The sequence below is a fragment of the Haemaphysalis longicornis genome, unplaced genomic scaffold (assembly GCF_048455015.1).
Source record: "Haemaphysalis longicornis isolate Haplotype H1 unplaced genomic scaffold, Haemaphysalis longicornis Haplotype H1 scaffold_12, whole genome shotgun sequence".
Taxonomy (NCBI): Eukaryota; Metazoa; Arthropoda; class Arachnida; order Ixodida; family Ixodidae; genus Haemaphysalis; species Haemaphysalis longicornis.
The window spans coordinates 26,225,704-26,250,607 of NW_027526225.1; the positions used below are offsets into that span (position 1 = coordinate 26,225,704).

Sequence of the window (24,904 nt, forward strand, 5' to 3'; positions counted from 1 at the left end):
TGGCCGCTTGCTGCGTATCCCCGGGAGCGTGGTGCTGATGCGAAGAGCTCGCCCGGTGCCAGGTGGTGGTGTCTCGAGTGGGGGATGCTGCCGCAGCTCAATGTGACTGTCATAGATGGACGCCACCATGCCCGCCTGGGAGTAGGGGCGGCTACGGTAGCGCTGCAGGAGGGCTGCCCCGTCCGGTGTGCTGTGGAGCCTGTGGATGTGGTGCAGCCCCGTCTGCAGGGCCCCCATCTGGATTGTCCAGGTACCGGCCTCTGTGTAGGCAGCCGCAGCCGGGGACGTGCTCGGGAGGCCCAGGCATAGGCGTATCGCCCGGCGCTAGTCCATCTCCAGCTCCTTCTACCGCAGTGGCTGCAGGTGTACCAGAGGCAGACCATACATGACGGCCGAGGGCGCCATTCCATGAAACAGTCGCCGGGCCTCGGAGTGCGAGACGCCTTGGAATCTTGCCAGCAGCCTCCGCACGCCCCGCTGGACTACCGCCGTGTGCTGTTGGAGCGCCCTCATCGCTGGGATCCAGGTCAGCCGGTAGTCAATGAGGAGCCCCGTGTATTTGACTCAGGCACCACGGGAGCGGCTGGCCGCTAAGAGTGATGGGGGTGTTGTCCTGCGTGCCTGGTTGCCACGTGGGTGGTTCTGGGACTCAAGATGGCATTTTAGGGCGCAGCCCTTTGGTGCCCGTTCCTGGGCTGAGCGGCATCGCCGTCGTTGTAACCGAGCGAACGATGGCTAGACCGAAGAGTGAAAGAAAGCAAAGGAAGAGACCGTCGTCGAAATTGTGAGGGGAGGGCGGTTCGCCGTGGCGGTGCGAGACGCTTCTCCGAAAGTGTCCGGGGGGGGGGGGAGGAGTATGCTGTGCCTGCAGGAGGCACTCGACGTACATAACGGACACCAACAGTGTCTTTTAAATTATAAACGCAAGTGGGATTGCACCGTACGAAAGCTAGTTAAGAACACTGCATAAAGTACATCGACAAAATGAGACGAGATAGCTGCAAACGAAAACTGGCAGCGAATCTGCTGGCCGTGGACGACGGGAAACAGCGAGAAGCAACAGGGGCAAGAGTTGGTGCAAAAACAAACAGGACAGCAGCTTTCCTGTTTGTTTTCCGCCAATTCTTTTCCTCGTTGTTTCGCGCCGTTTCCCCTAAAGGAAGTCAACCAACTCGACCGATTAGACGCCCCGCTGCTTGAATTTCTATTGGTTAAGGCGCGCTTGATCCTGGAGTCACCATCGCAGTATTGGAAGCATCGAAAAACCGTGGAGTGGAAGTGCCTTACATAATAATCCTGCGTGACCACAAGAAACGTGACGTCAGGATAATACAGTTGAACCTCGTTATAACGAACACTGATATAGCGAAGTACCGGCTATAGCGAACTAGATACGATCTTTGGTTGGTCACGCTTTATTTCAGTGGCACTTATTGTTTTACAACGGAACTGAAACCGTGAGCCGCGCGCGATATCGGATATAACGAAAAAATATTTGACAAGGAGGCTGAAAAGCTACTTGTAAAAACCCTCCGGCATCCGAAACTGCAGAAGTATAAAGGCCCTTTTGTTCGTGTACACTGTGGAAAACTGCATCCCGCTCAGTGCTGCGAGTAGCCACCAGATGAAGATCACATCCTTCATCAAAAATAAAGACCCAGGCCTGTTTTGGCAACTGAACCAATTGCATGTACTTATGTTCCGGCTGATTCAGCTTGAAATGCGGCAAGGAGAAAGGTAAGGTTACCTTGTTTTTAGTGGGTTAGAAGCCTAAAAAATGCATTTTTGTAGGATGTATTTTTGCGCGAGCCAGATTGTCCATTTGTCCAGATTGTCCACATTGTCCAGATTGTCCAGATTGTCCAGACTGTCCATTCGATATAACGAATATCGAATATAACGAACTAATTTGTTGCCCTATACTTCTTTGTTATAACTAGGTTCGACTGTATTTACAAGAAGTGTGAAAATTTCCTGACTAGGGAAGGACAGGAACAAAGAGCCACTGTCTGTCTAAAATAGTTTATAGCCTGTCCCGAAGAGATATTCAGGGAGCTCGACTGGGATATGTCGGAATTAGTGGCAAATAGGGAATATTTGTGCGACTTGAGACTTTCAGATGAGGTAGAATATTTCGCTGAGTTTGCAGAAGAGCTACAACAAAAAAAGCCTTCGGAAAGCACGGTCATTCGGTTCAAGATGAATACGAACAAATAGAAAGTAACGTCAAGAAGCTCTGCGGGAATCTTCTTTTCGAACACAGTTAGTTATATGCTTGAAGAAGTGGGCGACCTTGCCAGGTCGTCAATGCTCATCCCGACGACAGCAAAGAAATCCGGCGCAGAACTCATACGGGCTCGCGTGCATTCTGGGAGCACACTTCAGTAATGGAATGCAGGCTACCCTTAGCACAAAAAACAACCATCCAATCAATATGCGCTGCAGGTGACGATATTGTTGCCACACGAAGATGTGGTAGAAAATGTATTTACAGTATTTACACTATTTGCAAGAGGAAGGGCTGAGCAGAGTTACTAGATATATACAGTTGCGAAACTCCCCATAGGCCCCATGTACCAAAAGCCGGTCTTCGGTTGCCCCCTGCGCCGGGGCAAGCACGGTGGAAGTTGACTAGCCTGTCGTCTGTCGGCAGAACATTGAAGTAGTACTCAAGTGCTTGCGGCTGCTGCTGTAAGTCATAAAAAAGCCGCAAAAACACACGTAAATTTCACGTTATTAATGCATTTTAATTTAAACAGCAATCTTTATTTTACAAAAATATTTTGAAAATTAATAGTCTAGCGAAGTTCAGTTTTTGTCTCCTAGGTGCCGCGCGCGTCGACTTGCCCCTCAGCTTTTACGGAGCAGGGGCGCTAGCGCCGCCCGAATTCTGAAGCGGAGTTTGGCAACCCACCACTGACATTCAGGGTGGAAAACCAAACCTGCTCCTCCTCTTCCACTTTGTGAACCCTTCGATGGACGTCGTTCAAAGCGTCGGCGATTCCCCATAAACACATCGTTTGTCACTTATTTCTTATTGACTTCTTCACAAAATGTAGTTTTAAAGTGAACCATTCTATGTCCCGCTGACAGCGCATGTCATGTCAAAACTACCCTGCAGGAAAGCCAACTTTATTTGACGATCATTAGAATGATAGTGGGTGAAGTGAAAGAAAAAAAATGGCCGCGTATCTGCTCCTTTCATTGCAAATGTCGTCGAAAGACGATAGTCTTTGTCTACATTTGCCAAGGAAATTCCCCTTTTGCTGTCCCGCTCACCTCTCATGCTATTGCTGTTCCGTCGCGCTCATCCGAAGGTAAACACACTAAAGGTTTGCTCAAGGCGATTTGAATTTACCGCGTTCCACTGCTGCAGGCGGGGTTCCTCGATGCCAGCGCTGCAGTACGGCGGAGACGCGCGTGAATCAAGGCGGCCGACTTCAAAGTTTCTAGAACCGCGTTGCCGTGCTCCACGTGCGTTCCAAGCAGAACCTGAAACTTAGCTAGTGGAACCTTTCTTTGCCGTTGCCGCATGATTTCTCATATGCCGCCAGGAAGTGGCGCGGGCAACAGCAGGCGGTACGCGTTGTTCTGCAGTAGATGTAGAATACCATTTGCTATCGAAAAACCAAGCATCCAGGAATTTTTAATAAAAGAACACTGTAAATATCCTTTGTGTACTAATTTCCTGTCTTATAAATGCGTAATGTCCTGTTCTTGATCAATAAAGTTGACAAGTATGAACATATAAACCGGGCTTACACGCTTACATGTGGGTGTGAGTATGTAAGACTATTGCGCAGTAAGTATTTTACTTTGGCCGGGTGGCTGAATCGAGTTACAGACAGACAGACGGACAGACAGAAAGACAGAAAGACATACAGAAAGACCAAAATTTCTGGGTGTAAGTAGCCCAAGAAAGACTATCGTCTTTAAAGGAGCCATGAAGAGAAAACACAAGTTTGGTTCATTCAAAAGATTGTCTCGTTAGAATCATACTGACACCACTTTTAACGTAAACTTCGCTCAAATAAGCTACATAATTAGGAAAAACGGGAATGGTCATGCGACCCACCAGCTCATTTCCCGCAACAGAACCTATGTCGTCACATGAGCTAAGCTCTGCGATTGGCGGAGGCTGGCAGAAGCAGACGCAAATTAGGTAGAACTTACAAACTAGACGAACGAGCGATTTGCGCTTAAATTTAGGGCACATTCTTTACAAAGCAATAAGAATGATGGGACAAACAGTGGAAGTTACGAAAGCACATGTAAACATAGAAGTACTGATGCGTTCTGCTGTTCGTACTGCGCACAGCATGCTTGGTTTCGCTGCACAGCACTACGGGGCTTGGGGTTGTCTCAGACGACACTGGCCGATTGACGCAAGCAACGGTGTCTTACGTGACCCCATTTGTCGAGCGAGCACTGTTTCAGGGAACGAATATTTTCTCCCAGAACAAAAACAAGCCAGGTTTAAATGCGGGCAAAAACAAACCAAACGCTTGCCACGGTATGGTGGCGCCATCTAGGTTACGGAACGTAAAGAAACGCGGGAACAAACCAACACCGCTGTACAGGGTGGAGACAACCTTTGAACGGTCCCGTGCCGCCGCAATTGGGCCAACGGGCTCAACGCGTTATTCTTTTCGTTTCCCACGAGACCTAGCAACGCGAAACAGACAATATGATTCAAACTTCTTCAGTAAACCGCGTTGCGGCGATAATTTTAGCGTGGTTTTGACACAATGACTTGCTTCGGCGGCGAGCGAGCAACCGAAAATGGCGGCGCCAGCGTATACGTGTCTCTACCCTGTACGGCGGATGCGTGAATGAAGGTACTCTAGGCTGCAGAGCGGTCGGTTTCAGTGATGTCACTTGGGACCACGAAAACGCACGATTGAGCGGGAAAATCAAAATTTTAACCTAAATTGTTTAATTTCTCAGTGAATAAAGCACCGTTTGTATCCGGACAAGCGCTGGGGGCACTATAAAACACGAAATCTTTCGAATAAGACCAACTTGCATTTTCTCTTCATGGCTCCTTTAAAAACCTTTCCACGATCGGAACCGAGCCTGGGTCGCTCGCGTTCTGAAGCCGACGTCTATACAACTTCACCATTCTGACACGGTGGGAGGCGTTTGGACTTGACGAGGGGCGCATGAACGTGCAAAAATAGACAGAAAAATCACGCACCCCTCCGACTAACGACGGCGGTGGTTGAACGCGAAGCTTTCCTCGTGCGAAATCAAATGGCAATAGGTCAAAGACAAAGCCGCATTTTTTGAAGTAAGATGGCAAAAAAAACCGAACGTTTCTTTTTCTGAAGCCGTGTCGTGGTTCTTTGCAGCGCCGCGCTCCATCCAACAATCCACGTATGCAGCACAGGTGCGCAGGTTCTTTCAGGTCTGCATGGAGTCGACAGGCACATTGCGCGCATGCGCACACGTCATCCGGAAGTTTCTGGCACACGAAAAATTCCCTCACGTAGCTACCGCGGCAAATGGAGCGATATCGAAAGCCCCCGAAAAGGAAGCATCGTACGAAGTGGAGGAGACGTTATGGCGACTCTTCCCTCCAATATCGCGCCGCCACTTCCGGCATCAAATAAATTCAGCATTAAGAAAAAGCTACAAAAGAAGAAGGACACTAAGTACCCGCTTTTGGCCACCCAACCGGACTACAGCCGCCAAGAGCCACGACCAATTCCAATAAACACAATCGGAAAATCAAGGCCAAAGATAAGGGAGCCCAGAAAATGAATGGCGCGGAATTTCGAGCAGAGCTGATTCAACGGATGTATTGCGTAGGCCCGTTATTTTTACTTCGTTCCAGTGATCTTACTGCATGCCCCGTTGCTTCTTATTTTGGTTCTTCCCCTGGAAAGACATCACCTGCAAACGAGATAACGCGAACCAGTTTACTCAGGGTTGGCTAGCAGTTATGCTTCTGATAAACGATATCGATCGAGCTTACCGAAAGCCGTATATATCTTCGAAAATGATGCTACCCTCGATAGTCCTATTTTTGGTTTTTGGTGGACTCAGGTGGTGTGAAGAAGCCGGCTACTGTTCACATTTTTCTCTTCGCTGTTCACCAACGCTCATCGCACGTAGAGAGAGAGAGAATTCTTTGACACGGAAGAGGTCAGCCCCCACAATGCTGGGCTTGCCACATCATATGGTTGGTGGACATGTCATCATCATCATCATCAGTCTATTTACTCCCACTGCATGGCAAAGGCCTCTCCCATTAATCTCCAATTACCCCGGTCCTGTGCTAACTGCGACCAATTTATCCCCGCAAACTTCTTGATCTCATCTGCCCATCTAACTTTCTGCCGCCCCCTGCAACGCTTGCATTCTCTAGGGATCCACTCTGTAACCCTTAATGACCAACGGTTATTTTGCCTTCGCATTACATGCCCTGCCGACATCTATCTCTTCTTCTTAAATTCTACTAATATGTCCTTAACACGCGTTTGTTCCCTGACCCACTCCGCTCTCTTCTAGTCCCTTAATGTTACCCCTATCATCTCTAGTTCCATTGCTCGCTGAGTGGTTCTCAATTTAAGTTGAATCCTTTAGTGGGCCCCCAAGTTTCTGACCCGTAGGTGAGTACCGGTAAGATGCAGCTGTCATACACTTTCTCCTTCAGCGACAATGGTACGCTGCTATTCATTATCTGAGAATGCCTGCCATATGCACCCCACCCCATTCTGATCCTTCTAATTATCTCTACCTCGCGGTTGGGATCTGGGGTCACAACTTGGCCTGAGTAGATATATTCGCTTACCACTTACACTGCCTCGCCACCTATCTCAAACCGCTGTGCTGTCCCCAGGTTATTGATCATTACTTTAGTTTTCTGCATATTAATTTTCAGGCCCACGGTTCTACTCTGTTCGCCCAGTGCGGAAAGCATGCTTTGCAATTGGTCCCCCGAGTTACTTAGCAAGGCAACGTCATCAGCAAATCTGAGGTTACTGAGGTGTTCTCCATTAACCCTTACTCCCACCTGCTCCCAATCCAATGTTCTGAATACTTCTTGTAAACATGCTGTGAATAACATTGGAGAGATTGTGTCTCGTTGTCTGACGCCCTTCCTTATAGGTATTTTACTGCTCTCCTTATGGAGGATGATGGTAGCTGTGGGCCCATTGTAGGTATCCTCTATTATTCTTACATTATGCTCCTCCACACTCTGTTTCCGCAATGCCTGAATGACTGCTGAGGTTTGGACCGATACAAATGCTTTCTCATAATATATGAAGGGATTGTAAGGGAATATATATAGGGATTAATTATACTCCGCGCATTTTTCTATCACCTGATCGATAGTGTGAATATGGTCCATTGTTGAATACCCTTTACGAAACCCTGTACAAAATCCTTTACGAAACCCTTTACGAAAGCCATTGTTGAATATCCTTTGCGGGTTGCCGCGGTGGCGTAAATGTAGAGCATCCACTTCGCGTGCAGAAGGGCCGTGGTTCGAATCCCGGTGCCGCATAACTCCCACCGTATTAAAAAAATCCGCGTGTTGATGGAATTGCAGGAAGAGGCTTTCCGTTCGGCCTGCTCCCGGCGATCATTACTAATAACGCACTCCCTCGCCAGAGCAGAATTGGCCACCCTGGCGTAATAACGGCCACAACCTCCCATGAATACGCCAATTGGTGGATATGTGATGAGGGTCAAATGCTTAGAAAATAGTGAGAATTTAAAAAAAAACATCGGACAAACACACGCACACGCTCATAATTACCCGCAAAAAATTCCTCGAGGTAGCGAAGTCTGCTTACACGCCTTTAAGGTGAAAGCCTGGCGGTAGTTATTAACAACTTCTTAAATGCAACATCGTATTTGCACCTCTTTCTTCGCTTTCGCGTCTTTTGAAACGAGTTACTTCGACGCTTTCTTTTATGCTACACATTGTTTCTGCGTGTTTTTAAAGACTACAGACTTTCTAGAAACGCAAAAATTTTGATCTGTCCGTCTATCTATCTGTCTGTGGCTCGATCCAGCCTCCCGGCCAAAGTGAAACTGAAGCTGCATGCGCGACAGTCTTATATTCCCTCCGCCAAATCTAAACGCCGAAGTCCGGGGTCAGTGTTGATACTTGTCAACATTTTTGAAAACGAACAAGACAAAACGCAAATATAAAGCTGAAATTCAATAAATACGTGATATTTGCAGCGTTCTTTGATTAAAAATTTATGGATGCTTGGTTTTTCCGATAGCAAATGAGAGACTATATCAACGGCAGAAAACCATCACCTGCTGTCGCCAGCGCTACCTCCCGGCGGCATTTAAGAAATCAAACGGTAATGGCAACGAAAGGTTCCACTATATGGGATACACGTTCCGTATGGCACACTCGTGCAGTAGGGCAACGTGATTCTATAAAAGTTGTAGTAGGGTGCCTCAATTTGCGCGCGTCTCCGCCGTACGGCAGTGCTGGCATCGAGGGACCGGGCCTGGAGCAGTGTAATGCGGTAGATTTAAATTGATTTCAGCAAACCTCTAGCGTGTTATCGTGGGTGGAACGAGACGAAAGAGGTAAGCGGGGAAGAGAAGGCAGGCCTCTACTTGGCAGGGGCGCCAGTCGACTATCGTCTTTCGGCGACATTGACAACGAAAGGAGCAGATACGCGGTCATTTCTGCGCAAGTTACATCAGCAAGCACACTGCCACGCGTCACGGCTTCCCTACAATCACGGTTCTGCGTGGGTGGTGCGCGCTTGGTCTCCTCGCGTGTCATCACGTTCAGGTGTCACGCGGCACGCACTGTTTCTCAGGTTTTGCGAAATGAATGGCGTAACGGGACATAATATTATAGTAGTGGAATACGCCCACTTCATTGCGGGATAATAATAGTGGGATAATAAGCCAGCTTCATAGTGGGATAATAATAGTGGGATAATATGCCCACATCATAGTGGGATAATTATAGTGGGATAGTATGCCCTCTTCATAGTGGGATAATATTAGTTTGATAATATTAATGGGATAATTTCCCACTTCGTAGTGGGATGATATTAGTGGAATAATAATACAGTAAAGCCCGCTGATATCGAACAGCGCGAGGATTGTAAAGTAGTTCGATATAGCAAAAATTCGATAGAGATAGTGAAGCAAAAAAAATATATGAGAGCATTCTTGCCGACGGAGTCACGAGCTAACCCTGAGCTCTTACCACCCTGCAGTTCAGTATTGATACGAAAATTTCCCAGAAATAAAACATTTATTTATTGGGGCGGAAGAACTGCGTGAGTGTAGCCTGCTTCTTGGAGCACAACGCGTTGCTGGTGACTGCTTGCTCCACCACGGTATCTAAACAGTCGACAAGCACAAGACCTCTACCCTCAATGGCACTGCAGTAACGCCGTAGCAGGGCCACGGCAGCGACGGCTTCGCTCGTGCTCGGAAGCGGCACGGAGTACTCGGCGTTTTCGACAGAGCGGGGACAAGCATGGATACTTTCCTCCATGCACGGATACAAGCGAATAACGGTGAACCCAGCGAAGCGAGCAAGTGCGGGCAGCGATTGTCACGGACTTGAAGTTCGGTGACACCGCAGCCCGCAGCGCCCAATGTGGCGCTTTCGGCTCCAACGGCATGCACAACATTTAAAAGTATCTATAAACGTTGGGCATGCATGCGTGGAGCTGGTCCACTCTGCCACGGTCATAGAGTTGTTATTGTATGAAACTCTGACGCCCGAGCTCGCGTGGGAGTCGCAAGCGACACCCGCGCCACCGCTGCGCGCCGATGTATTGCGGGAAAGCCTGCCGCCTGCCTAATCCAATGCCGCATGCATAATCCAAGGTTTATTGGCAATGATGAACCATGGGAATATTTTATTATGATTGGTATCAGCTGTTATGCAAGTATTTGTGATGTTTTTTTTTTTATTTAGTACACACTGCAGTCCTCTAAGTACCAAGCAGGAGGGCAGAAGGGAAAGGTACTACATGCTTCACATGGTAAGGGTGAATACATATCAATTACCATCACACACACAAAAAGTATAAATATATAAACAAATACATACACATACATACATATATACATACATGAACAAGTATCGGCAAGATCATTTTAAACAAAAACCGTGGCACAGTAGAAAAAAACACATTGCAGACTAAAAAGTTACAACTATCGCACTATGTTTGTACGTCGAGAGAAACAAAAAACCTTCGTACAATAGAAGCTCGTACAATAAGAGACCACCCTAAATGTTTCCACATCAAGAGAAACAATAAAGATCAAGCAAACACGCCAACTAGGAATCAAGCAAATCGTAAACTAGGGACGAAAGAGATTTTATAATCTTCTGCTACACCATTTGGCTCCTTCCTACCGTGAATGCTAAACGTGCGCTTCGCTCTGCATACTCCAGGTGGCGTCGTCGTTCCAAGATCAACTTGCGCTGGCTCGCACTATAGTGCCTAGAATATACTGGTATATTCTAGGCACTATACTCGCACGTCCAAACTGGCCGCCGTTTTCCCATAGGCGAAAATTGCTCCTATTTATTTTCAGAATAAACGGGTAAGTTCCGTAATTGTTCCCGGTGTCAAACGAAATAGACCACAAAAGGCAACCTTCGTGCGCGATTTGAGCGCGAACAGGGCGGCGGTTCGCTCAGGGAAAATGTTTAAAGTGTTCCAATTATCGTCGCACCACCCTGTATTTACTCGCGTACGCACGTTGAGGATTTCAGTTCATTTTACGCGGTTAGCAAGATTATTGTAAGCGGAAGTTCGATTCCACAATATCTTGTTACGAACCCTCACTTTCCGAAAATCAGAGCTCTTCGATATAGCAAGTAACTTCTGCCGAAAATGGCCATCCTATGCTCGCACGCAGACGACATGCCTTCCGGCCCATCGCCTTTTCGTCGTTTTTTCCCTTTCGTTTGCAACATGTTTTAATTGCCTACGGTGGTGAGCCTTTACAACGGAGCTGTGTGCTGTGTCTTCTTCTGGTCATCCTGTTGTTCAGTGGAACGGGCAATTGGGCCAGTTGGTAGCTGTTCATCTTGAAGGTGGAAGCGCTCACACAACCGCGACGAAAGTAGAAAAAACACCGCCGTGTCAACCTTGTTTTTTTTTCTTTTTTCGTCCCTGTTGTATGAGCGCTTCCACCTCCAAGAGGAACATCCTGTTGTTTTAGCGCAATTTTATTTCCATCATTACAAGTGGCAGCTATACACGAACTCCCCTTCCGACAGCTGCAAACATACGCGCAGCCTACCATCAATTGCAAAAGCATTGCTCGCGCGGCCAAAATCCTGTACTTGATTTCTGTTCGCCCTTTAAAGGTTAGCCAACGATTTTTGCAATGTTTGGGGAACACAAACCCACGACCGGAATGTGCACGACGGCACACGCTTTCACCTTTTCTTCACTTTCTATTCCGTCACGCAGCCGTGGCCACTGAGTGTGGCGCACTTGTGAACCGGGCGAGCTTCTTCCGCCGATACAAATACGTTTCTCCCTCGCCTGTAGGACCCGTTTAGTCATCGAGTGAACAGCGTTAATTGGGGGTTGGCAGACAGAACGGGTGCGTCAAACTCATTTTGCGGGGGTAACGATCTCAAGAAGGGCTAGACGGCGCCCAGGTCAACCCCCTGCGACGACCGAGCAAAATGAGAGGAAAATTCCACGTCACCACTGTGGAGAGAGCGATGGAACCTGACTACTGCACTGCGAGCTTGAAAACGCTCTCTATTCAACGCTGTTCCTGTCTTCGCGTCTCTCCTTCCAATTAATGTAATGAATCGCTGTGAAGGCGCAAGGTGAATGACTCACGAAATTAGTCAACAGTGACCGCAGAAAATATGTGAATATACCATTTTAAACGGACAAATACACGTGAGGTCCTTTCCTGCGGGATTTCCTTTCTCGTAGCTCATTGTGGAACTGTATTTTCTGTTACATTCCAACCAAAAATGTCGACGAGGACGGAGCGCTCTTTCATCAGGAACGTGGTGTCCCTACTTCGTTTAATAAGGACGGTGCGGTAACAAGACAATTCGCGCGGAGCTGTGTTACTATTCGGAGGGGGCTACAATCCTTGTACAATTCTAGAACCCTCAGCTTGCCGGGAAACTACTTTGTCGCAGTTTTATTTAGCTGGGGACGTTAAAACAGCACCAGAAAAGGTACAAGTGTGAGTTGTGAAACCTTTTGTTGAAATGTTTCGAATATCAGGTAAATTTCATCCTCGGGGTGTCATTCGCCGAGATAAATTTCTCCTTCACGAGGAAGAATTTTGGAGAAGAAAGGATAACTCGCAAGAATCCCGTCAAGAAAGTAGCAATCAACTAAGCGATAGAAGACCAAACAATAAAGCCTAATCCTACAGGGCGATATTAAGTATTCTCAGGTACTACATCCGTCCCTGCTCCGGCAAAAAAACCCGTCGGAATTGCCTACAAGGAAACTTGACGGACCTAGTTTGAAATGACTGAATCTTTCCGACCAGCTGATGAGAGCAAGTTGAATCAAAGGCGATTTCGGAAAGCATTTTACGACATCTTGAGCAAACTCAGCGGCGAATTAAGTTCACAGAAGTCAGATCTCTAACCGACCAAACACGAAGTGCCTGCATCACTTTTACTTTTATCCACCCGGTTATCAAACACACCTTCCACGCCTGAAGTACACCGTTCTCGTCATCTGCCTAAGCAAGAGGTTTAAACCGGGCAGAAAAATGGAGCACTTCGCGCTTTTTCGCCGTATCGCGTGCAAAAGGAGGTCCGTGGTCCACGGACCTGGCCGTAAACTCTGATAATCACGCACGGCAGCTCGCTTTCCAAGTCCTTTTCCGGCCGCCATACAAACAGCCGGTACGAAACGCACCACGCGCGTCACGAATGACGTCACGCGACGCCCGTGACCCCGATGTATGGCGAAGTTATGCGCGCCAGCGCTCTGGAAGCCCGAAAGGCTCCCGGAGCACGCTTTCGCCGCGCCCGTGCAACCTGCAGGCCCGCATCTATGTGGCCCCCGGCCATGGCGCCGGGCCGCTGGTATGCGGAGGGGGGGAGCAAAATGTTCGGCGGCGCCTCCTCCGCTCCGGGCAGGTACCAGCCGGTATCATCTCTCGCGCGGCCCAATCTTTGCTTGGCTGCTTTTGGCGTCGTTTGGATGCGTTCCGCCCGTTTCTGCGAGGCGCGGTTGCGGATGTGTATCGTCTGCTCGCACGTCGCTTGCTTTCTGCGTTCGCAGAGCGTGCAACGGTCACGGATATATAGATCGTCTGCTCCCACAAGCGCGCCCCGTCTGCAAACTCCGAGCGCTTCGCGGATGTAGCTTTTATCGTCTGCTAAGCGCTCGAGAAAGCGTCGTCTGCGTCGCGTTCGGGCGCGCATGCAGGCAAGAAAGATGGCGGATGTCATTTTCTGCGTGCTTTACGAGTCCGTGTGCGTCGTTTGTACTTTTATCGTGTTTCGTCGTCGCTGCCGCCGTCATCGCGCATTGCATTAGCGTAGTCACTGGCCCGTAGCCGACGCCTAGCTGACGACGCCGAACTTGACGAAAGGTCTGCGTTGCCGACAAACGCGGCTGGGTTTCAAGTAATCCGGCCCATGATTTGGATGTTGGACAATGTTACCGACGTTATCGTTGAAAAGAAAAAAAAAGTAAAAGAAATCGGTAGTTTGCAACTTTTGTCGGAAGGATTGAAGGAGCATAAAATGTAGGCAGGTACGCAGGTGGTTTTTGCAACGACAGCACTCGCAATTAAAAACCCGAGAAAAAAAACCTCGAAAGCAGTAGTTGGCAAAAAGAAAAGCAATTCATGAACTCTTCAATGTAAAGGTCATGTAACCAGGTCAATTGACATCGTCACCATAATCGTGTTGTCCGGCGAAAGAAGCTTGGTTCACTCCAACGACTTTCAGGCGTTCCTATTCGGTCTCTTTGCCACCTAATCTTCTCATACCGCTACTCCACTTAGTTAAATGTTTGTCATTATATCCAGTCCCGTTCCCCCGCGTCTGTTGCGTTACTTGCATCGTTTACCTGCTGCGGGGCTTTCTGCAACGCAGGTCCTTCCGAACGATGTTGTATCGTTAGCAAACATGTTCCTCCACGCGCTCCTTAGGCATGCAGCGGGCTTGCCGCCCCTGGAATTGGCATTTAAGCTTCTTTTCATAGCTCGTAAAAGTTCTCGTTCCATCAGTATGGAACAACCTGCCGCAGAGGCTCAGTGACTGGGGCGTTGTGCCGCTGAGCCCAAGTAAGCGGGTTCGATTCCCGGACGCGGTGATGGCTTTTCTGACGGAGGTGAAAAGCGAGAACGCCCTTGTGTCCCTCCCTGTTTAGACGCCCATTAAAGTTCTCCGGGTGGTCCAAATTAATGAGAAGACCATTACTACAGCGCTCCTCAAACCCCAGGTGCAGCATCGGCGTGTAGAAAACCCGAAATCTGAATCTTAATGTCCAGAAGTAGATGACGATGGCTGCATTCTTTTCTCTCTATTGAAGGTGGGGAGAAACAGTTAATCACCTAAAGGGACCCTGCAACACTTTTTGCAACTTTTTTTTTGAAATCTTAAATGCTTTAGAACGTAATCAAGCAACACACCCAGCACTTAGATTCGCGAGTCACAAGGTACCTCAGCCAAAAATTACTGCTCTATGCCCATCAGATAAACTGTAAACTCGCTCGAGATTCTTCTCTCTTTCCCGGTCTTGACGTTCTTCGACGGCTCGAATTCCGTCATGAAGGCCATTTAGGGCCTGTTGGCCGGTTATCCTTCAATTGCAGCAATGAACGCTTTTCTATAGCAACTGTAAAATAAAGACACAAAAACAACGCAGACATGGAAGGCGTATCTGGTGCAACCAAGGAGGTTACCTTGTGTGCAACGAGCAAATCACGCAGCGCCGCTCCGTGCTGGCGATAACTATAACTTTCGCAGTTATTCCAGATGCGAAGGAAAGAGGAAAAGCGCTTATCGAAAGTGTTGCAGGGTCCCTTTAAAGGTGTGAGTGGGAGATACCCCATCCCATGCAAGGTAACCGTCCGTCTGTCTTTCATTTCTCTTGGCTCGTACCAGCCATTGCTGCGTGCCGAGCAATTATTTCATTCTTTCGCTTCTTGCTAAAGTTCGTCCAGCGCAATACCAAAGTGTAGTTTGATCAAAACCCTACTGTATGTAATCGCCACACTACACATCACTTTATTACATAAACTAAGCGGTTGGCTCGCCGTGCGCCCGGTGAGCGTCATCTAAGGCGTTGCGCTGCTGAGCACGAGGTCGCAGGTTCGATTCCCGGCCACGGTGGCCGCTTTTCTGGTGGAGGTGAAAAGCAAGAACGCCCGTGTGTACGAGATTTCGGCGCACGTTCAAGATCCCCAGGGGGTCAAAATTAATCCGGAGCCCTCCACTACGGCGGGCCTCATCGCCTGCGTTGCGTCGGTGCGTTAAAGCCTACAATCAATCAATTTGGTTTCAGCGCCAAGCACGACTTCAGGAAACCGGATATTGATAGGACAGAGAAGCACTAACAACTGCGTTTTATTTCGCGCTGCCGGCGATTATCAAGCTCCCCAGGCAGCACAGGACTGTTCGGCCTAAAACAGGGCGGTGTATTTTGGCCGGTGATTTTCTGCCCGGCCGTTTTCCGGCAGCCATGTTCGGCCCATGTCCAAATGTGGGCCTTTTGGCCGTATACGGCCGTACTCCCATGGCTGTCCAACGGCCAGTGTTCGTCGGCCAGTCGACCGGCTTACGGCCATACGGCCAGATTCCAGCCGTAGGGCTCCGGCCATTCCAAAGCGACCCGTTTACGGCCGAAGTACGACCCCCGGAGGACAGCCGGACTAAAGCTGCCGGAAATACGGCCGTGCTACGGGCATTGGAGTTCAGCCACTGTACGTTAACTGTACTGAGGCCGGTCACTGCATGTCGCGCAAGCAGATGACTCATTCGCGCAGTGCAGAAGCATTTTGGGTCCAATGCAGCCACATCAAAGTGAGCTCGCGCGCAACCACCAGCCGTCAAGCTTTCAGGGCAGCCTTGCTTAATTACCAGCCTCAGTTGACAGCAAAATTCATTTATTAAACAGTGCTCACAAATTGTTGTTCATTTAATTGCTGTGCGTCTTTTACTGCCGAACACAGAAAATATTCAGTTCTTTGTAGAGCTTGAATAGATGTATTGTCCAGGTCCTGCTTTCCTCTGTGGGGCGGCTTACCTGTAATAAACGGGGAAAGAGGAGGTGTTGTATATGTAATTGCAATTGATGTTGTAATTTTGATGTATATAAAACCGGTGTGAATGCCTTTACGAAGCGTTTTGGTTCTCAACAAAACACTCAGGAGCATTTAATATAACTCCTTCACAAAAAAGTATGTCCAGTTTTTGCTCATTTTTCTAGCAAAGACATTTTCTACTCGATCAACTTTTCTGATGATCTTGCGCCGGGCTGATCCTAAGAAGGAGCGAACAGGTACTTTCATCTTCAATCTATTTTAATGTTGTTTTCATGAGTTACGTCCACACCACTTATTAGTCCAAAAGAACTTAATTTTCTTCTAATGTCATACTACGTTCAAAAAATTATAGACGCGTTGCGAATGACGCCCTGCTTCAGGTGGCTGCAGTTGTATCCCTCTGTGTTCACGCAAGGAAAGACGTAAAATTAGAGTTACATAATTTGTTTCAAACCAATAACATAGCAATGGTAGCATGCATACAAGTAACCTTGCATACTGCAACAAATAGGGCAATAAATATTTTATTGGTCAAGGTTGAATGCGTAGGGTTCTCAACCTATCGGAGGCAGACTTGCGCCTCTGGAAGTTTATTTATTTATTTTTTATTTTTATTTATTTATTTAGTTATTTTTATTCATTTATTTATTCATTGTTTTATTTATTTATTTATTTATTTATTTATTTATTTATTTATTTATTTATTTATTTATTTGGTGCCTGCTTGCCTTTGCATGCATTACAGAAGGGAGATACATAACACTAAGCTTTAATATGAGACAAAATAACAAAATAATTCTACAAAGCGCGCTGAAAATCGTCAATATAAACAGTTAATTCAATCATACGTGGAAGATGATTACACTGCAGTATTGATGTAAAATAAAATGAATCACGCAAGGCGTCACCTTTAAAGGAAAGTTAATAATTTGCTTTAAGCTAGCGGTCCCACTTTGCGATATGTAGAATGGCGCTTGGACATACTTCTCCCCTTCTACTCCAGTTTTCGAATGATAGATATTACGAAAAAAGTTCAACCTGTGGTTTCGTCTGTGATCTTTCACGTCCTGCCATTTCAGTTTACTTTTACTTTCTCTCATGCTAAGTTGAGCGTGCCAATTACCTAATACGAATCGCACTGGCATATTCTGTATGTTTTCGAGTACTCGATAGTACTCCAAAGGCACGTGTAAAAGCGTGACCTCAGCGTCGCAGTCTAATCGTCCAGATGGTCCACCTCGCAACAAAACACATCAAGGGAAGGCTTGCTAGCGCGATTAATAGATGCGTCAGCGAGCCTTCCGTTGGTCTGTTTTCCTGCGAGATGGACCATGTGGACGATTAGAGTGCGACGCTGTGGTTGTGCTTTTACTCACTCCACTTGGGTCCTCTTCGTAGCGCTCAGTGATGAAGGCGGTGCAAGAAGGCCAGCCCAGGGGAGATGTAGGGCCGAACTTGTACCGAGACTCTAAACCCGCGCTCGCACTACAACCGTTTGACTTATAGCCGAGCCTCGGGACCCCGGGGAATACAATCGGAGAAGACAGTACTTCATATTTAGCGGGTACTGCCTTGACAGTCGGACTGCAATAACAACGAAAAAGGACGGCTTCAGTTTACGCATACCCAACGTTCTCGGTCAAAATTCCGACCTCTCAGGAACCTAGCAAAATCACTTCAGGAAAGCGATATTCGGCATAAAGCAAGATGTCAACGTGAAGATGAAAACAGTAAAAGAACTGTCCAGGATTCTGAATATTTTTTGTCTAATTCGCTGTCAAATCTTATTTCCCCTGCATTTGTATGGGATATGGCTCTGGATCTTAGTCGCGCAACGTTCGAGACTTGAAACTGTGCACAAAGCAAGTCTTCACCCCCAATATTAGCTGCTCCAAATCTTTACATTTCGCTAAATAACTACAGAGTAATCACTGCTGAAAGGACTGACATAAGCGGGAAAGCTGCACATGCGCCCCATGTTGTTTCATTTGTTTCAATGTTTCTCTCTCCTCTGTAGTAAGAGAAGGTTCAGCTCGACGCTGCAACGTGCGTGGCACGGACTGCGGGGAAAGAAGTTTTAGTGCACAAAAACTCAGACCTTCCGCCCCTGGACCCGTACCCTTCTCCTGAGCAGTAGGAGACACTGCTGTCCAGCTGCCGACCTGAGGACCAGCTCCTGCTTGTGACCACGGCTACGGCAACCTGCACAGCACATGGGCTCCTGGACTGAGGAACCACTCTCACATTGTTGCGTAATAAAGTTATCTCTCTCTCTCTCTGGAGGAACCGCAACTCATGCTGAAAAAGCGCCTTTTCGCGAAGAGTATGCTCTTTTTCGCACTCATAATTGGTGACAGGGTGCTAGCTGGGATACTGTACCGGGCGGCAACGTTCGTCTTTCTCGTCGGCGGAGATGTCATTTAAAATTGCGAGCTTGTCTTGAAAAGACAAAATTTTTTTTCTTTTTAGGCAGCAGAACTTAGCACCAACGAACCGACATCACAGATTGCAGTTGAGCCGCGCGACTACACGCCGACAGGCAGGCGCCCAGCACCTAACCGACACCGCACGCACATGTGGAAACAGTGCAAGCAAAATGAATTAATTGTATACAGGGTGTCCCAGCTATCATGCACCAAGATTTAAAAAAAGAGAAATTGCGTAACTCGAAGAAAACCTAGTGCATAATGTTTGCAGTACTGTGAAGTTGCGGAGAGTAATTTTTTCGTTAATGAGACTTAATTAATTGATTGTAATTAATTATCTAACTAGAGAAATACTTCCCTAATCACTAAAGTGTCAATGAGGTACTTGTAGGTAACCACGAGGGGCATCTAACTGCGCTATTTTCAGCGACGAACTAATTGCGTACTCATTTATTTTGACTGATTAAGGAAACCCGCGAAATATGAAAAATACCACGTGACGACGCTTACGCGCGCATTGTAAAGCAGCGTCCCCAAACAAAGCTGATTGAAAGCAACTGCTTCGCGTGTTATCCGCCCGAAAAGACAGCGCATCACCTTGATAATAGCATGCATGGAAGGAGCAGCAACAGCAAGATTCCCGGGACGCGTGTGCAGATAAGGAACAAACTCGGTCGCGATTTCTTCTTTCTTTCTTTTGTTTATTTCATTCTGGCTAACTCAGAGGCAGCCTGTTTGAGGGCGTTGCTTTACGGTGCGCGCGGAGGCGCCGTCACGTGGTATTTTTCATATTTCGCGGGTTTCCTTTATCAGTCATAATAAATGTGTACGCAATTAGTTCATCGCTGAAAATACCGCAGTTAGATGCCCCTCGTGGTTACCTTCAAGTGCCTCATTGACACTTTAGTGATTAGGAGAGTATTACTCGAGTTAGATAATTAATTAAAATTAGTTAATTAAGTGTCATTAAAGAAAAAAATACTGTCCGCTTCTTCACAGTACTGCAAACATTATGCACCTGGTTTCTTTCGAGTTACGCCTTTACTCGTTTTTTAAATCTTGGTGCATGATAGCTGGGACACCCTGTATATCAGTAACTGGATGCATATCTGGCTACATTTCGTGTAATACATAAATCTGATGGTGTCATATACGTGTTGTTCATGCCATATAAAGAAGCATCTAGCGCCATATATGGTGGGACAAGGCAACATATATGGGTTGGCCGGGCCATATACGGCTGTAATTTTCGCCATATATGGGTTGGCTGGGCTATATATGGCTGTAATTGGAGCCATATATGGGTTGGACGCGCCATATATGGCTCTATGTGGGGCCATATATGGCCGTATTTTACGCCATATATGGGTTGGCTGGGCTATATATGGTTGTAATTGGAGCCATATATGGGTTGGACGCGCCATACATGGTTCTATAGGGGGCCATATATGGCCATATTTTACGCCATATATGGGCTGACCACGCCATATATGGCCCTATTTACCGCCACATATGGCAAGTGATAGCCATATATGAACACATATATAGCTATATATGGCCACATATAATTTATATATGGGCCATATATGGCATTTTCGTAAGGGCTAGAACCTAACCGACACTGCACTCACGTGAAAACAGTGCATGCAAAATTCGCTAAATTAGTGCAGTTTCCCTGCCGGTTTTTTAGAAAAAGTGCAAAAAACAATGACTCATCAGCGTAGCGAATCCGTTACGTCAAGGTTAACCGTCACAACATCTTGGTTACACACAGGTCGCAAACACATAGGCTCCAATGGGTGTGGTAATGGGGGTGGTAATTAAAAAACTTTGTTAAATCCAGGAATTCGTAACGTAGAGGTTTAACTGTACTCCCATCATTTCAGGGGAAGTGCATTCCGTTTGAGTCTCTTGTAGGGCCCCCGATTCGTCTGTCTAATTCGGAGCGTATATGCAGGCGTACCTTTTCCTTCGCTAACCATGGGAGCAGAGGCCTCACTGCGCTCTCAGGCTCCGTGCGTCGCGGTGGGAGATGAAAGGAGGCGGACGGCCGAATCACGCGAGGGGGAAGCGATCACACGAGCGCGCGAAGGAGACGCCAACAGGCCAGACCGCATGCCGCCACCGTAGGCGGCAATGCTGTCAACAACGTAACAGGACCCGGCGCGAGCTTGCTTCCGGAAGATTCCGTTCCAAACAATGACGCGCGTTACGAAGCAGCCGACAACAAAGTGAACAGTATGCGCTTCGTATTAAAGGGACCCTGCAACACTTTCGATAAGCGCTTTCACTCTTTCCTTCGCGTCTGGAACCACTGCGAAAGCTATAGTTGTCGCCAGCACGGAGCCGCACTGCGTGGTTTTTGCTCGTCACACCAAATACGCCTTCCATTTCGGCTTTGTTTCTGTGACTATTTTTTAAAGCTGCTATCGAAAACCGTTCATTGCTGCAACTGAAGGAAAACCAGCCAACAGCCGCTATATGTCCTTAGTGACGTAATTCGATCCGTCGAAGAACGTCAAGACCGGGAAAGAGAAAAAAATAATCTTTTGAGCAAGTTTACAAGTTATCTGATGGGCACAGAGCAGTAATTTTTGGCTGAGGTACTTTGCGACCCCCTAATCTAAATACTGGGTGTGTTGGGTGACTATCTTCTGCAAGCATTTAAAGGAGCCATGAAGAGAAAATGCAACTTCGTTTAATTTGACAGAACTAGGATTCAGTATCTCACTCAGCTCCTTTACAGCCACAAAAGATGTTTTTTTAACGAAAAAAAAAATGCAAGAAGTATTGAAAAACTTTAAAATTTCACGCCACAGTGACGTCTTATGAGAAGAGTGACGTCATATGAGCCAGCACTAAAAACATAATTTTCAGTGCGTTAACCGCACGTTAGCATTCAAGTGATGCGGTCAAATGGAACTAGAGGCCCCATTACAGACGGCCAGTCAGGTGTCGTCGCGACAGGTCAGTTAGGCGGCCGTCAATCGCACAAACAAGGTTCCGTGACGTCATAGAAAAGTTGCGGGATATTGGCTAGGGGGTCGCGACTGCTTCACACGTTTTCTTTAATATCTCCGTTATTTGTTCGAAGATTGCAATGATATTGGTATCATTGTTATCGGGAGTTAGCAGTCTTTCTAATAAAACCAACTTGTATTTTGTCTTCATGGCTCCTTTAAGATTTCAAAAAAAGTTGCAAAAGTGTTTTTTTCGCTTAAAGGGATTAAGCGAAAAAAATTCCGAGGATTTGAACGCGCTTGTCGCTGAGATGTCAATTCATATTCAGTGACTTACTATCACAGTGTAAGCTTGCTGCGGTAACATTTTACGTGGCTATATATGGAGAGACTATAATAATAATAATAATAATAATACTTTATTGATGACACGAGTAAATACAAAACAAGGAACGGGCCTGCCAAAGCCGCAGTGGGCTTGAACGGCAGTGCCTGGCAGACAGCGACAGAGCCATCAATAACAGATAATTCGCTTGAAAACAGTAGTAAGAAGAAAAGAGAGTGAGAACGCACCACGAAAAACACAAAACACATGACAGGGTTCCGGTCACAGACTAATGCGTCTAAGACCTTTTTTCAGGCTACCTTTCGTTTTAACATCATTTAAGCACCACGGAAGTGAATTGAATATTTCAGGGACATAATATTTACGGAGTCTTCGACCGTATCTCGTATTACAACGGGGTGTAACATAGGGATTCTTTGGTCTCAGACAACGAGCAGGCACATACGGATTTTATACTGGCTTGTCCAAAAATTTTTCAAGACAACCGTTTCCAACAGCAGAGAATTGAAATCAGGTAATGACAAGGTTTTGAAAACATCAGAGTGAGGGGGAAGATCATATGCAACATAAACAACGCAGTTTAGATATACCAGTCGGCATTTGCGATCTAGAGAACTCAAAGTCATAGAAATTTAGAGCGAAGATTAAGAGACTGCAGGCCCGGGTGTCCAAGTACCGGAAGACCATTGCACGACCCAAGAAGGAAAAGACCAAGCTGCCACCATGCATTCCACGGGCCCTGCGTAATATCCGCCCACATGTTTCGTAGGAGGTATTAAACCTTCGGTCAGCGCATACTCGTTTGAGACCGAGGTGAAAGGTAAGAAGGTACCCAGTATGGCCAAAAAAATTTGCCCTCCACTTAAACTTCCGTGCGCCGCTTTTCAGCTTGCCTACACAGCGGTCACTAAGGCAGTGGTGAGCAATGTTCAAATGACACCAGGTGTGACCCCTGGGGTAATTCAGTTGATTGCGACAAGCACGCAGGATAGGAATGAGCGCGATCGTGTTTGCACGTTGATCTTTGACGAGATAGCCTTGAAAAAACCTTGGCTTATGATTCAGCTCGCGATGTTCTGTACGGTTCACAGATAATGGAACTGAACGGTCGTCAACGATTGCTGACCGAGCCATGGTTGTTTTGCTTGCTGGTATTTCAAGGAAATGGGTTCAGTCAATGGCATTTACCATAGGTCGCTCATTGACGCCGGCTTCTGTTGTAAAACATTACACTCGTACATCTTCTCCCTGTCATCAACATGTCGGTAAACGCCGTGGTAGGCCTACACCAGTGTGGTTCACGCTGCCGAGGCGTGACGGCTGAACAGCCTCTTTTGAGGTTAGTGGCGAACGGATATACTTCATCTTTGATGTGCCTCACCTCATTAAAACAACAGGTAACAAAGTCCAAGCTCACAAGGTGCACATCGGAGGCAGTGTAGTTGACTGGGAGCACATCGAGGAGCTTTATAAATCAATTCATGTTTTGCGACTAAGGTTGGTTCTAAAACTCGCAGGGCGGGACGTCCAAAAAAAGTTCTGCAGAAATTCAGAGAATTATCTACAAATGCGTAGCATTCTTATGCCGCTTCTCTTGAGTGTGAGTTTTTTCTAGACACATTTTTTGGTTTCTCGAAATGCTGTCCGACCAATTATCTCCATTTACGCTATTATAAAGATTAGAAGTGGGACTGTCGCGAAATCTTCATTATTGTGGAAACGCAGGGCGTTACACTGTTCGCCATTTTTCGTAATTATTTTATATATTTTTTTATTTTTTGTTTTTCAAAACTTACTTATACCATTTATCTACATTTACGATATTACAACGATTACATTTGAAACTTTCGTGAAATATGCATCATTGTGGAAATGCCATGCGTTATACGTTTTCCCATTTCCGTAATTTTTTAATATTGTTTCTTATTTTTTAGTTTTTCGGAATTTCGTTCGACCAATTATCTCCATTTACGCTATTACAGCGATCACATTTGGAACTTCCCATACATATCCACTATTGTGGAAATACAGGGCGTTACACGGTTCGCCATTTTCCGTAATTATTTTATATTTCACTAAGAGGGTTTGACTTAAATTGAGGACGACTCAGCGAGCAATGGAACGGAAGATGATAGGTGTAACATTAAGGGACAAAAAGAGAGCGGAGTGGGTCAGGGAAAAAACGCGGGTTAAGGACATATTATTAAAAATTAAGAATAAATGGACGTGGGCAGGGCATGTAATGCGAAGGCATGATAACCGTTGGTCATTAAGGGTAACAGAGTGGATCCCTAGTGAAGGCAAGCGTGGCAGGGGACGGCAGAAAGTTAGATGGGCGGATGAGATCAAGAAGTTTGCGGGATAAATTGGTCGCAGTTAGCACAGGACCGGGATAATTGGAGATTAATGGGAAAGGCCTTTGCCCTGCAATGGGCGTAGATAGGATGATGATGATGATCATGATGATGATTATGATGATGATGATGATAATGGTTTTATATTTTTCTTATTTGTTTAGTTTTTCGAAATTTCGTTCGACCAATTATGTCAATTTACGCTATTATAACGAACGATTACGTGTGTAACGTCCGCGAAGTCTGCATTATTGTGGAAATGCAAGGCGGTATTCGTTTCGCCAATTTCCGTAAGTTTTCTTATATTTTTCTGTTTTTTCACAATTTCGTGCGACCAGTTATCTCTTTTTACGCTATTACAGCGATTACAGCTGGAACTTCTACGATATCTGCATTTTTGCGAAATGCAGGGCGTTACACGGTCCTAGCTGTGGGTTTACTCGGCAAAGAGTGCTACGTATTAAAAACCGTTCTCTAACGTGAAGGTAAACAGACCAAGTCAACTACGTTGCGCCCCAGTTTGCACAGCACTTATGGCACTTATCTATGCAAACGAGCTTTCTGCAGATGCGATGGCAACAG

General features: G+C 46.7%; 1 pseudogene; it reads left to right on the forward strand.

Annotated features, from left to right (window-relative positions):
- Positions 1–408: 408 nt before the first annotated feature.
- Positions 409–23,285, forward strand: LOC144161533 (uncharacterized; annotated as a pseudogene).
- The last annotated feature ends 1,619 nt before the right edge of the window (positions 23,286–24,904 follow it).